The sequence below is a fragment of the Lissotriton helveticus genome, chromosome 10, assembly GCF_964261635.1.
Source record: "Lissotriton helveticus chromosome 10, aLisHel1.1, whole genome shotgun sequence".
NCBI classification, from domain to species: domain Eukaryota; kingdom Metazoa; phylum Chordata; class Amphibia; order Caudata; family Salamandridae; genus Lissotriton; species Lissotriton helveticus.
The window spans coordinates 447,947,940-447,962,276 of NC_136071.1; the positions used below are offsets into that span (position 1 = coordinate 447,947,940).

Here is a 14,337-nt window from a genome sequence, read left to right on the forward strand (position 1 = left end):
TTGAATGTGCATGCAGCTACAAGGCAGCAACGCTTTTAGAAGCTAGTTTATGAAATCACAGTGAGGCTGATTCGCAAAGGTAACATACAATGTTCAGTAATTTACACTTTTGAGAACTTTACTACTTAATGCTTATTCACAAAATCCGACTGTAAATGACACAATGGTAAAGTATAGGGAAAATTAAAAACATTATTTAACTCGAAAAGAAGCATTAAGAATATGTTTAAGTTAAATATTAAGGTAAATTAAATTTGATATATTTTAAATGTAGAACAAAATTTTAAAAAAATGACATTACTATTATGACACCCAGCGGCAGGGACACAGGACGCACGCCACTGAGGCTGGCAACGCTATATTACTATTATCGTAATTTTGAAATAAATCTTTAATTAGTGTTAATATATTACATTTAAATTATTTTTCTGAAGATTCCACCAAAAGAAAAAAAATGTTTTAAATATGCAATAATAATAATAAAGAATGATGCATAGAATGAAAATGACTGCAGGTGTATATTAATAAAAAAATGTTACATTACATTTTTAAATTCAAAATAGATTAAATATTTTATAATTAAATAATTACGTTTGATATATTTCTTAACATTAAAGGAATTTAATTCCCTACCTCCATTATTTTTTATGGGAAGGTGTATTTATTACCATTGTTGGCCATGTGTGGTGCTGGACTTGCTACTGTTAAGGTCTTACCTGTTCAGCGCATGCGCTCTCACTTGTGAGAGACATTGTGCTGTACGAGGGGCATGGAGCCCACACATTGCCTACCATTCTTTGACCTCAAGGTAGCTCCCCATTGCTACCTCCTAATTGAGTCTTGCCAAGACAGTGATAGAGCTGTCTCTTCCAGACATTTTGTTTTCCATCAATGCACTTGGACACCACCCATTATTTACCATTGGATGGCTTCATTATCACTCTCATTTACTCACTTCTTGCAGGTTAGCTGGCGTACTGTACCTTCCTCTTCCCGTGTTTGTTCATCACCTAAAGCATAGCTGCTTTACTTGTGTCCTTCCACTGCCCATTTTTTAATTTAGGTCCTACTTGTCTTTGGGCTTAAGTACTCTACTAAAGTACAGCATTTTCGGCCCTCCTTGTGTACTTCTACCTCCTCTGTGTCCCTGCCTCTTCTGTGTTGCTTGTACTCACTTGCCCTATCTCTGTTGATGTCCATGTCGTTGCTTACCCCAAACCCTCCCTCAGTTTGTGAGCTTGCTCCCAGCGGCTCCCACACAGCCTGTGTGTCTATGTTGTCCTCATTGCCAAAGCCAATAGTTCTCCTCGGCAAGACCTATTGGCTTTGCCAATGCTTAAGTCTTGCTTGACAGCCCAGGTGTTTGCAAGATCTATTGTCACCAGTTAAATAAAACATACAGAGTGGGCTTCTGTTTGACCCAGAGAAGCATTACTCTCTCATTACATGATATAGCTGTATAGGGACGGAACGTATTTAGCTTGCTACTTCTTTACGTATACATGTGGCATGTGAATAAGCATGAGCAACAAGGCTTAAAGTAAAACATAATACAAGTTCCATAATGCAGCCAGTGTTTACCCCGTCGTAGGGTTTTATTTTTATTTTTTAAAAGCCAGAAGTACTAACCGGGGTGGGTTTCAACAAAACAAGCATTGAAAATGCAATAGGTCTCGCCCTCGTTTAAGTTAAAGCAATTCTGTTTGTAAGTAGGTGTTTTTTTAGGTCTCGTGACCTATCAATGCGCATTGAGAGAAGCGAGACTATAGGGCTTTAAACAAAGTTTAACTAACTGCGGCGATTTGGTGCTGTGCCCGTGCGCTTTTAGGTCAATGCGCAAGCGCATTGACCTAAAATGCGCGTGCACATCACCAAATCGCCATCTGTTCCCAAAGCCACACTCCTCCCACACCTTTGAAGTGAAGCTTAGCTTCACTTCAAAGGCCCCGGCTGCTTCACACCCTCATGCCGCTCTCCCCGCTCCGCCCCCTCCCCTGCCCGCCGTGTGTCTCCCCTTCGGTGTCTTAAGTTGTTGTGTGCAATCTCAACTATGACCTGGACCTATTGTCTGTTTTAGTTATGTTTTTGTGGGTAACAAAGTTGCTGTTTCATAGATGAGTCTGTAAACATATAGTCTGTTCATTAGACCAGTTTTCATTCTTGTGAGAATCAGTACCGCTTCATATGCATCTCCAGTCTGGTTGCAAAGAGCACTGCCAGGAACCAATCATAGCAGCGTTAGAGTGATTTTAGTGCATCAAACTACTATAGCACTTTATTGCGTAAAAATGTTTATTTCTAAAGGTTTTTTTTGTTAACAGTTTTACATCCTAATATTGCACGTCATCTAATAACCCTCTTCACACTCTATTATGAATCCAGAGCAGGAGAGTCTGGCCTGGATTCCCTCTTGCCTTAACTTCTTTCCCTGCATGCCTCCTCTCTCTGGCTATAGCCTACTCTGTTTAACGTAATCATTTAATGTATTTATCCAAATTGCCAACGCGTAATTTCATGAGCCTCATCCTTGCCGCCTTTGAACCCCTATCCGTATGATCATTATTCTTGTTTGTCGCCCTGCCCTTTGCTTAGTCACTATACCTGTCTTCTGTTTCATGCTCCCCCTCTGCCCTTTCTGTCCCGAGAGCAGTTTACTTGGCAGTGGAAGACGGTACTTGAAGGTAATCAGCAGAAGTCCTTCCCAAGCTGCCCTCGTGTCCTTGTCATTCCTCTCTCTACCTGTACTGGAGCTCGAAGCCATCTCCTCTGCGTTCGGCTCCGTTCTGATTACCTCTGAGTCCTCCACATCACCTGTTCTTTCACTTTCGCTTTCTCGTTATATGCCCATATACATCTCCCCTCACACTCACCCTCACTCACCCTCACCCTCGCTCACCCTCACCTTCACTCACCCTCACCCTCACTCACCCTCAACCCCTCACCCTCAACCCCTCACCCTCACCCTCACTCACCCTCAACCCCTCACCCTCACTCACCCTCACTCACCCTCACCCTCACTCACCCTCACCCTCACTCACCCTCACTCACCCTCAACCCCTCACCCTCACTCACCCTCACCCTCACTCACCCTCAACCCCTCACCCTCACTCACCCTCAACCCTTCACCCTCACCCTCACTCACCCTCACTCACCCTCACTCACCCTCACCCTCACTCACCCTCACCCTCACTCACCCTCACTCACCCTCAACCCCTCACCCTCACTCACCCTCACTCACCCTCACCCTCACTCACCCTCACCCTCAACCCCCACTCACCCTCAACCCCTCACCCTCACTCACCCTCACCCACCCTCACCCTCACTCACCCTCACCCTCACTCACCCTCACTCACCCTCACCCTCAACCCCTCACTCACCCTCAACCCCTCACCCTCACTCATCCTCACCCACCCTCACCCTCACTCTCACTCACCCTCAACCCCTCACCCTCACCCTCACTCACCCTCAACCCCTCACCCTCAACCCCTCACTCACCCTCACTCTCACTCACCCTCACTCATCCTCACCCACCCTCACCCTCACTCACCCTCAACCCCTCACCCTCACTCACCCTCACTCACTCACCCTCACCCTCACTCACCCTCAACCCCTCACCCTCACTCACCCTCACTCACCCTCAACCCCTCACCCTCACCCTCACTCACCCTCACCCACCCTCAACCCCTCACCCTCACTCACCCTCAACCCCTCACCCTCACTCACCCTCAACCCCTCACCCTCTCACCCTCACTCACCCTCACCCTCACCCACCCTCAACCCCTCACCCTCACTCACCCTCAACCCCTCACCCTCTCACCCTCACTCACCCTCACCCTCACTCACCCTCAACCCCTCACCCTCACTCACCCTCACCCTCACTCACCCTCACCCTCACTCACCCTCACCCACCCTCACCCACCCTCACTCACCCTCACTCACCCTCACTCACCCTCAACCCCTCACCCTCAACCCCTCACCCTCAACCCCTCACCCTCAACCCCTCACCCTCAACCCCTCACCCTCAACCCCTCACCCTCAACCCCTCACTCACCCTCAACCCCTCACCCTCACTCACCCTCACCCTCACTCACCCTCACCCTCACCCTCACTCACCCTCACCCTCAACCCCTCACCCTCACTCACCCTCACTCACCCTCAACCCCTCACCCTCACTCACCCTCACCCTCACCCTCACTCACCCTCACTCACCCTCACTCACCCTCACTCACCCTCACCCTCACTCACACTCACCCTCAACCACTCACCCTCAACCCCTCACCCTCAACCCCTCACTCACCCTCACTCTCACTCACCCTCAACCCCTCACCCTCACTCACCCTCACCCTCACTCACCCTCAACCCCTCACCCTCAACCCCTCACCCTCAACCCCTCACCCTCAACCCCTCACCCTCACCCTCACTCACCCTCACCCTCACTCACCCTCACTCACCCTCAACCCCTCACCCTCACTCACCCTCACCCTCACTCACCCTCAACCCCTCACCCTCAACCCCTCACCCTCACTCACCCTCACCCTCACTCACCCTCAACCCCTCACCCTCAACCCCTCACCCTCAACCCCTCACCCTCAACCCCTCACCCTCAACCCCTCACCCTCACCCTCACAACACATATTGTGTTACAATAGGTGTCACATTTGCGAAAGATAAAACTATTGGCATTGTAAATAACAAAGCTATTAATTTCGCTATTTTCAAAACAAGCACATAAATAAAAAATGTGTCCTTTACAATACCAATAGCTCAAACTTTCCTAATGCGAGACCTATTGCATTGCTGTGCTTCTCTCCCCTGCTGCACTCTCCTGCTCTCTAGAGATGTGGCCTAACGACCAGAGCTGCCATCTAAGTCACGTAAATACAAAACATGTTGCATTCCAAATGCTATAGGTGTCACATTTGCGAAAGTTATAACTATTGGCATTGTAAATGACAAAGCCATCAATTTAGCAATTTTAAAAACCAACAAATAAATAAAATATGTCATTTACAAGACCAATAACTCCAACTTTTCTAATGCGAGACCTATTGCATTTCCAATGCTTGTTTAGCTTTGCTTTTATTAGTGTTTTTCAAACTTTCATGTACATAACATGCATATGTATGTATATATGTATATGTATGCATGTATATATATGCAGATATGCATATATATATCTTCCAAGGATAATCCAGCACGGCGCAGGCTTTTTCCAGGCTGCAAGATCGGACACGAACCCAGGTTCAGTGCAAAAAGTGATTTATTTAGGCTTCGGTGTTCCCAGTCAACACATACATATATATATATAAATGCACATATATATATAAATATATCTATGTGCATATGTGTGCGCGCAGAGAGAGGTAGAGAGTAGTAGAGAGAGGTAGAGAATAGAGAGTGTGTAGTTGAGTGTGTAGTAGAGTGTGTAGTAGAGTGTGTAGTAGAGTGTGTAGTAGAGTGTGTAGTAGAGTGTGTAGTAGAGTGTGTAGTAGAGTGTGTAGTAGAGTGTGTAGTAGAGTGTGTAGTAGAGTGTGTAGTAGAGTGTGTAGTAGAGTGTGTAGTAGAGTGTGTAGTAGAGTGTGTGTAGTAGAGTGTGTGTAGTAGAGTGTGTGTAGTAGAGTGTGTGTAGTAGAGTGTGTGTAGTAGAGTGTGGGTAGTAGAGTGTGGGTAGTAGAGTGTGGGTAGTAGAGTGTGGGTAGTAGAGTGTGGGTAGTAGAGTGTGGGTAGTAGAGTGTGGGTAGTAGAGTGTGGGTAGTAGAGTGTGGGTAGTAGAGTGTGGGTAGTAGAGTGTGGGTAGTAGAGTGTGGGTAGTAGAGTGTGGGTAGTAGAGTGTGGGTAGTAGAGTGTGTGTAGTAGAGAGAGTGTAGTAGAGAGTGTAGTAGAGAGTGTAGTAGAGAGTGTAGTAGAGTGTGTGTAGTAGAGTGTGTGTAGTAGAGTGTGTGTAGTAGAGTGTGTGTAGTAGAGTGTGTGTAGTAGAGTGTGTGTAGTAGAGTGTGTGTAGTAGAGTGTGTGTAGTAGAGTGTGTGTAGTAGAGTGTGTGTAGTAGAGTGTGTGTAGTAGAGTATGTGTAGTAGAGTGTGTGTAGTAGAGTGTGTGTAGTAGAGTGTGTGTAGTAGAGTGTGCGTAGTAGAGTGTGTAGTAGAGTGTGTAGTAGAGTGCATAGTAGAGAGTGCGTAGTAGAGTGGGTAGTAGAGAGTGGGTAGTAGAGAGTGGGTAGTAGAGAGTGGGTAGTAGAGAGTGGGTAGTAGAGAGTGGGTAGTAGAGAGTGGGTAGTAGAGAGTGGGTAGTAGAGAGTGGGTAGTAGAGAGTGGGTAGTAGAGTGTGGGTAGTAGAGTGTGGGTAGTAGAGTGTGGGTAGTAGAGTGTGGGTAGTGGAGTGTGGGTAGTAGAGTGTGGGTAGTAGAGTGTGGGTAGTAGAGTGTGTGTAGTAGAGTGTGTAGTAGAGAGTGTAGTAGAGAGTGTAGTAGAGAGTGTAGTAGAGAGTGTAGTAGAGAGTGTAGTAGAGAGTGTAGTAGAGAGTGTAGTAGAGTGTGTAGTAGAGAGTGTGTAGTAGAGAGTGTGTAGTAGAGTGTAGTAGAGAGTGTAGTAGAGAGTGTGTAGTAGAGAGTGTGTAGTAGAGAGTGGTAGAGGGAGTAGCAGAATGAGTAGTAGATAGTAGATAGTAAGTAGTAGAGTAGTAGAGAGTATGTAGCAGAGAGTGTGTAGTAGAGTGTAGTAGAGTGTGTAGTTGTGTAGTAGAGTGTATAGCAGAGATTGTGTAGTAGCGAGTGTGTTGTAGAGATTAGTAGAGAGAAGTAGAGTTAGTAGAGTAGTAGAGAGTGTGTAGTAGAGTGTAGTATAGTGTGTAATATAGAGTGAGTAGTAGAGAATAGTAGAGAGTGTGTAGTAGAATGTGTAGTCGAGAGTGTGTAGTATAGTGTGTAATATAGAGTGAGTAGTAGAGAATAGTAGAGAGTGTGTAGTAGAGTGTGTAGTAGAGTGTGTAGTCGAGAATAGTAGAGAGAAGTAGAGAGAAGTAGAGTGAGTAGTAGAGTGTGTAGTAGAGAGTGTAGTAGAGTAGTAGTGAGTAGGAAATAGTGAGTAGTAGTGAGTGTGTAGTAGAGAGGGTGTAGTAGAGTGTGTAATAGAGTAGTGTGTAGTAGAGAATAGAGGGTAGTTGAGTGAGTAGTAGAGTGAGTAGTAGAGTGAGTAGTAGAGTGAGTAGTAGAGTGAGTAGTAGAGTGAGTAGTAGAGTGAGTAGTAGAGTGAGTAGTAGAGTGTGTAGTAGAGTGTGTAGTAGAGTGTGTAGTAGAGAGTAGTATAGTAGAGAGTGTGTAGTAGAGTGTGTAGTAGAGAGTGTGTAGCAGTGTAGTAGAGTAGTGAGTGTGTAGTAGAGAGTGAGTAGTAGAGAATAGTAGCGAGTGTGTAGTAGAGAGTGCGCAGTAGGGAGTGAGTAGTAGAGAGTAGTGAGTGTGCAGTAGAGTGTGTAGTAGAGTGTGAGTAGTAGTGTGTAGTAGAAAGTAGCGAGTGTGTAGTAGAGTGTAGTAGAGTAGTAGACAGTGAGTAGTAGAGTGTGTGGTAGAGAGTGTAGTAGAGAATAGTAGAGTAGTGAGTGTGTAGTAGAGAGTGTGTAGTAGACAGTAGGGAGTGTGTAGTAGTGAGTGTGTAGTAGAGTGTGTAGTAGAGTGTGTAGTAGAGTGTGTAGTAGAGTGTGTAGTAGAGTGTGTAGTAGAGTGTGTAGTAGAGTGTGTAGTAGAGAGTGTGTAGTAGAGAGTGTGTAGTAGAGGGTGTGTAGTAGAGGGTGTGTAGTAGAGGGTGTGTAGTAGAGGGTGTGTAGTAGAGAGTAGTAGGGTGAGTAGTAGAGTAGAGTGTGTAGTAGAGTGTGTAGTAGAGATTAGTGAATGTGTAGTAGAGTGAGTAGTAGTGTGTAATATAGAGTGAGTAGTAGAGTAGTAGAGAATAGTAGAGAGTGAGTAGAAGAGAGTGAGTAGTAGAGTGTGATTAGAAGAGAGTGAGTAGTAGTAGAGTGAGTCGAGTGTCGTAGAGTGTAGTAGAGTGAGTAGTAGAGTAGTAGAGTGAGTAGCAGAGTGAGTTGTAGAAAGTGAGTAGTAGAGAGTAGTAGATAATGAGTATAGTAGAGTGAGTAGTAGAAAGTGAGTAGAGAGTGAGTAGAGTGACAGTGTCACACACAGTCACACAGTGTCACACACAGTGTCACACCCACAGTGTCACACACACACACACAGTCTTACACACAGTTTGTTGCAGACCTGTTGTCGTAAAACAGGCTTTTCCCTATAACTGGGGCGGAGTGAAATAATTGCGTTGTCTATGCATCATTAGTACATCCAGTACAAAATATTTACGCATTATATTACAGATGCGACTTTAATGTATCTGGCCACAAGATCAAGTTATGGATTGAAAAACCCTTATTTCCGCTCGCACATTCTTGTATTGACCCTGGATTTGAGTTGGCTGCATAAGCAGAGGTCAGAAAGAAGCCAGCGTTCTTTTATTGGCTTACTTCTCTCACCTATTATGTTTTTAGTGAAATGCAATAACCATTGAGCATAAATACTGAATGTGTGTGTGTGCCTGTGTTTGTGTATCTATCATTGATGTGTTTGTGGGAGTGTATGCATTGTGCGTGTGCTTAATCTGGTTTGAGTTTGTGGGGTAATGAGTATTTAGGCGTGTCTCTGCCTTCGTGAGTTTGTGTGTGTATATCTCTCTGGTCGTACATTTAAAACTTCGTATTATGCTTTTTCATCTAAATATGTGTGAATAGTAATTTATGTGTGCATAATAAAGGTGTACAAAATTACAGCGCTGCCAGACACAGGACTGTGGCAGGGAGGGTTACAGAAAAATAAAGTTCCCATTGTTTTTGATACGCATAATTGAATGGCAAGAGAAAGTTAAGAATCCTCATAATCGCAGCCAGAGTACAGATTACTGACCTAAGAGTAGGGCAAACCATGGTAAAAGCCCTCGGATGTTTTTCATGACACACACATTTTTTTTACCTACGCCAGCAGGACCCTAGATGGCGCCCTCAGCGCTATACAAATGCACGCAAAGCAAGAGAACTAACAGGTAGATTCATCATGGTCCCGATTTGCGAGTCCTTAATAGCGATTATTAAGGAATCGCTATTAAGGACTCTCAAATCGGGATTCATGTAGGAATTGCAAAATAAATTGCGATTCCTACAGCCTCCTTATTTGCGATGCGATTTCAAGGGTGCCAGGGGTGTCCAAAGGACACCCTGTAGCACCCCTGAAATGGAAATGTAGCCTGATGTTGCGCACACACATGTCCAAAGGACATGTGTGTGTGTAACATACCACTTAGAAAAATGCACTAAAGTGCATTTTTCTAAGTTTTCGCTGTTTACCACGAAGTCAGACTTCGTGGTAAATAGCGGCCGGAAATTGCGAATTCGCTATTTGTAAAAGTTTCTTGAATTGCATTTAAGGAATCTCAAATAGAGATTCCTTAAATGCTATTCCTCGCTAAAATGTGAATTCTGTATTAGCGATTTTTGCATTTGGGATGATGAATCCCAAATGCAAAAATTGCGCTTGCAAAGGGCCAGATTCTCAGAATCTGGGCCTTTGCGAGCCGTTTTCGGCTTGATGAATCTAGCTGATAGTAGCAAAATAGAGGCGCCAGTGCGCCACTAACGGTCATGACAGGGCGGGTGCTCCTTGTCGCAGGGGGCCTTGGTGATGGTGGTGTCCTTGGTGCGACATTGCTGCCTCGGTAGAGCGCGCCTGATAGAATTCCTCATTAACGAAAAGCCAGCCTGAAATTCAATAGTGCCGGCCGTGGGCTTCTAAGCAAAACCCTGAGCCAAGCACATATTCTTTTACAAATTAATCACTTCGAGGGCACACCACAGCAATCTAGTATGTGATTTGTAATGTGCATGGGTGGCAATCGTTTGAGATGTTCCAAGTCACCATGAACCACCTTCGGAAGTTTCATGAAATATACCGGATATTCAGCCTGATTCATCATTCTCCCGTTTTGCGAGCCCCTAATAGCGAATCATAACGAATCGCTATTAAGGACTTGCAAAACGGGATTCATGTAGGAATTGCAATAAATATTGCGATTCCTACATGTTCCTTATTTGCGATTAGCTAATTGCTAATCGCAAATAAGGAATAACTCCCCATGCATTCCTATGGGCCTACAGGCCCATAGGAATGCATGGGGAGTTATTCCTTATTTGCGATTAGCAATTAGCTAATCTCAATTAAGGATGCGATTTCAAGGGTGCAGGGGTGTCCAAAGGACACCCTGTAGCACCCCTGAAATGTAATCTACATTGGTGTTGCGCACACACATGTCCAAAGGACATGTGTGTGTGTAACATGCAACTTAGAAAAATGCATTTAAATGCATTTTTCTAAGTTTTTGCTATTTACCGAGAGGTCTGACCTCTCGGTAAATAGCGGCCCAAAATTGCATTTTCGCAATTTTAAAATGCTTCATGAATTGCATTTAAGGAATCTCAAATAGAGATTCCTTAAATTCAATTCTTCGCAAATGTGCGAATTCTTAAATAGCGAATTTTGCATTTGGGATGATGAATTCCAAATGCAAAAATTGCACTCGCAAAAGGCTAGATTCTGAGAATCTTGCCCTTTGCGAGTGCTATTTAGCTTGATGAATCAGGCAGATAGACTTTCAGAGATCTTGCTTTTTAGTATTCTCCATTGCTGCTTCTCCATACCCCCAATGCGAACGGTCAAGATGCCGCCCATAAGCACAATTCGTTGGTCTGTGTCTGCCCTAACGCATATTTGCAGTCCTTCTTTCATTACATGTATGTGCTTACAGCAGTCATAATTAATAAGTTCAACTAAATCCCTCAAGCACCCGAGCGTTGAAAAACTTAGGCAGGAATGTTAGTCTCGGGATCGTTGCTGTAACTATGCCCTCTAAGAATATCCAGACTGATTTGTTTCTTTCTAAAACTATTTTATTGGCTTTGGAAATTAAGATACAGCTGAATGTTTACGTTACCCAGCGAGGATGATTCATATTTCTACAGGTCGGAGTGTCTCATACTGAAATAGTACAGCTTCAAGAGAACAAATCAATTACTAGAAGAAAGATAAGAACAAGCGCTCGCCAGGCAGCCGCAGCACCCACGCTTTACTTATAACATTAAAAGTAAAGCGCTTATACCCAAAGTAAAGAAATAGTAAAAACATCTATTTCTTTACTTTTGAAATAAACGTGGCACCCGTGCTTTACTTTTAATGCTAAAAGTAAAGCGCGGGTGCCGTGATTATACCCAAACTAAAGGGAAAAAAATATGAAGCTATGCACTCCTAGGACAACAGTGCAGTTACCAACTCCTGACCTAAGAGTAAGTAGCATATACCCACCTAATATACCATACTTCACTACCCATGTTTACCACCATGCAGATACTCACCACTTGCATAGCACTGCAGCCACCCACCCAGTGTTCAGAGCTATAAACCGCAAAGGACACCGAGCTATCCCCCCACGAATATCATTGCACACACTGTGTGGGGAAGGCAAGGGGCAGTCAGCCCCTTGGATTACAGTTCAACCACCCTCCTCACGCACATCGTACCACACTGTGCACTTATGAAGGGTGCAGCCATGCATCCAGGGCAACAACTGTACACTGCCGGAGCGGGTCAAGGCGCAGCACTCCGTACACAGCACTGCAGCAGAGTATTACACAGTCAGTCAGCACCACGTTTGTGTAGGTTCAGCAAGATGCAGTTCTAGGGTACCCTCTGAAAACGTCTTTCTGCCCTTTCTGTTTCAGATACAGTGCCCATGCACGCTGGCTGGTAGAGGGCCCGGGCCTTGTCCCATGTTGTCCTAACACTGATCCCACCTTAGAGGCCCTTACTCCATCCAGCATTGGGTGTGTGTCTGAATACAGAATAACACAATCCCCGTAAACTATCCACCAAGGTGTCATCTTTAGAAATACAACTAGTCTTCGGAGTAGAAGGTGCGCCTCACTTCCTCTCAATTTTAATTAAGAATATTCAATTTCATTGTGTTTTTCACATTAGTTGTAAATGCCACTCGGCAAACAATTGGCAGTAGTGGAAAGCAGTGACCTATAACCCCAAAAGCGTAGCGCATCTCGTTCAGCTTCTACCCTGCCCCCCAGTGAATGGATTGGAACGGATTTGCACCTCCTAAATAGGGAACCAGGCCTTGCCCAGGAGATGCCCTTTTAGCACAGTGGAAAAATCTGCTGCACCCAGTTCTGTAACCAGTATGCCAGCCAGCTGCAGGGCGCCCCAGGGAAAACGGGAGTAAAGATAACACAGAAACGGGAGGAGGCGGGAGTAAAGACAACAGAGACAACAGGAGCGGGGGAAAGAGTAAAGACAAAGGGAGCGGGAGTAAAGACAAATAAGCATTAAGCACGGGCACACGGACAGCGGGAGGGGGGGCGGGAACGGGCACACGGACAGCGGGAGGGGGGGCGGGAACGGGCAAACGGACAGCGGGAGGGGGCGGGTTAACGGGCACACGGACAGCGGGAGGGGGGGCGGGAACGGACCCAGGCTTTGTATGGGGAGTCAAGCACAGCCATGAGACGAAGTCAACAAGAACACGTGCCAGTGCTCCCCACTCACCGGAATCGAGGACATCCCGAGCTGAGCGCGGGCGTTCATCAGAACAGGACCCCCGCCGGCCGCCATCTTCGGAGAAATGAGCACAACAAACCCAAAAAATAAATAAATAAATAACCATCGCCCACCGCCGCATGATGTGGGCAAAAGCCTAAAATTCTCGGGAACGCCCACAAATCTGCTCCGGCATTGACGGACAGATCTCTGTTCCAATGGCTAGCCTCCATTTATGGAGCTAGCCAATGGAACAGAGGGGCGGGACAACACACACATACTGTAGACATAAGATTTCGCCTGCGCGAAACCTAAAAAAAGCGCTCGCCATGTACACTTTTCTCTTTTACAGACGGCCTACTTGGAGGAGCTCGTCTGACTTCCTTTTGGCGTAAAAGGTTTATTATCTTTATGGGGCCATGTGTTTGAACCTTTTGCAGCAGAAGGAAGGCAGACAAGCCCATCCAAGTGGGCCATCTGTAAAAGAGAAAAGTGTATGTCATCAATACCTCTTTCCCAATGGCTGGCCACCGTTTCGCATAAACGGTGACGCCGGCCAATGGGAAAGAGGGGCGGGGCTTAAATCCCGCTAGTGTAAGCTCCTCAAAAATCATAAAATCTCATGAGCGAGACTCCACGCCAGCTCGACCTAAAAAGACAGTGGAAGGTGGTGGGTGTATGTGCAAGAAAGGAAGGCAAAGGAGAGTGATGGTGAGACGGGGGCAGCAGCACAGAGACGTAGCTGGTGGGAGGGAAAAGAAGCAACGTGGGCAAAAAATGTTAAAAAAAGGTACCTCAATCACAGCGCAAGCAGTGGAGAGACACTAATTAAGAAGCATCAATCTCCAAGACTTTTTTATAAACAAAAATGTCTTGCATGCCCTAACGCATGGTTCACACAGGCTCGACTCTAAAAATAATAAATATTTTTATCTTTAGTCACCAAAATGACAACAAGCATTTACAATGCAACGGTTTCGCCTTTGTAAAAGTTAGAGCTATTGGCATTGTAAATGACATTTTGTTTTATTTATGTGTTGGTTTTGAAAACAGATAAATTAATAGCATTGTCATTTAGAATGCCAATAGCTTAATCTCTCGCAAATGGGCGATACCTGGAGAGAACAAAGATTAGGGCCCCCAGAATGCACTGGTATGCTCCATGAAAGCAGAGGTTGAAATACAGCCTTCTGCATGCGACCCCTAGGAACTCACAGGGCACCTGCTGCTGCACACACAGCACCGCCATGTTACTTATTCGAGAAGCCATGAGTTTGCCATGGACAGTACCCCACGTGTAATGCTATTCGATATGTTCGGCTAGATGAGGGTGAACCAGGCAATACCAGAAATGTGCCTACACCACAAAGCCCCCTTTTCGAAGTTCTGAGTGTATAAGGCAATGGTGCATGTGTCCCTTAAGTTAGAAGCACTACAAACGTATTTAAAAGAGAATTTATCAATGTTGGGAGGTGCAAGCGGTAGGACGGGGATACATTATCCGACTGGCTGGAAGTAATTGTATACATGTTTTCAAACTAATAAGGCCCTGGAGAAAAGTGTTCTCACAAGACAGGCCTGGGATTTAATAACGTCCCCATGAAGCGCGGTACAATAGGACTGTTCATACAGAGATGGGCTGCGCTGGAGCCCCTCAGACAGCTAACTACACCTCAGGCCCAGCAAAGGGAAGCTGTACAAGGGAACATGTG

At 45.5% G+C, this 14,337-nt stretch overlaps 1 protein-coding gene across 2 annotated transcripts in view; it reads right to left on the reverse strand.

Annotated features, from left to right (window-relative positions):
- The window catches only part of LOC144784272 (uncharacterized), a 491,196-nt gene that overhangs the window by 442,048 nt on the left and 34,811 nt on the right, over nt 1–14,337 (reverse strand). The gene's annotated exons all lie outside the window — the stretch shown is intronic.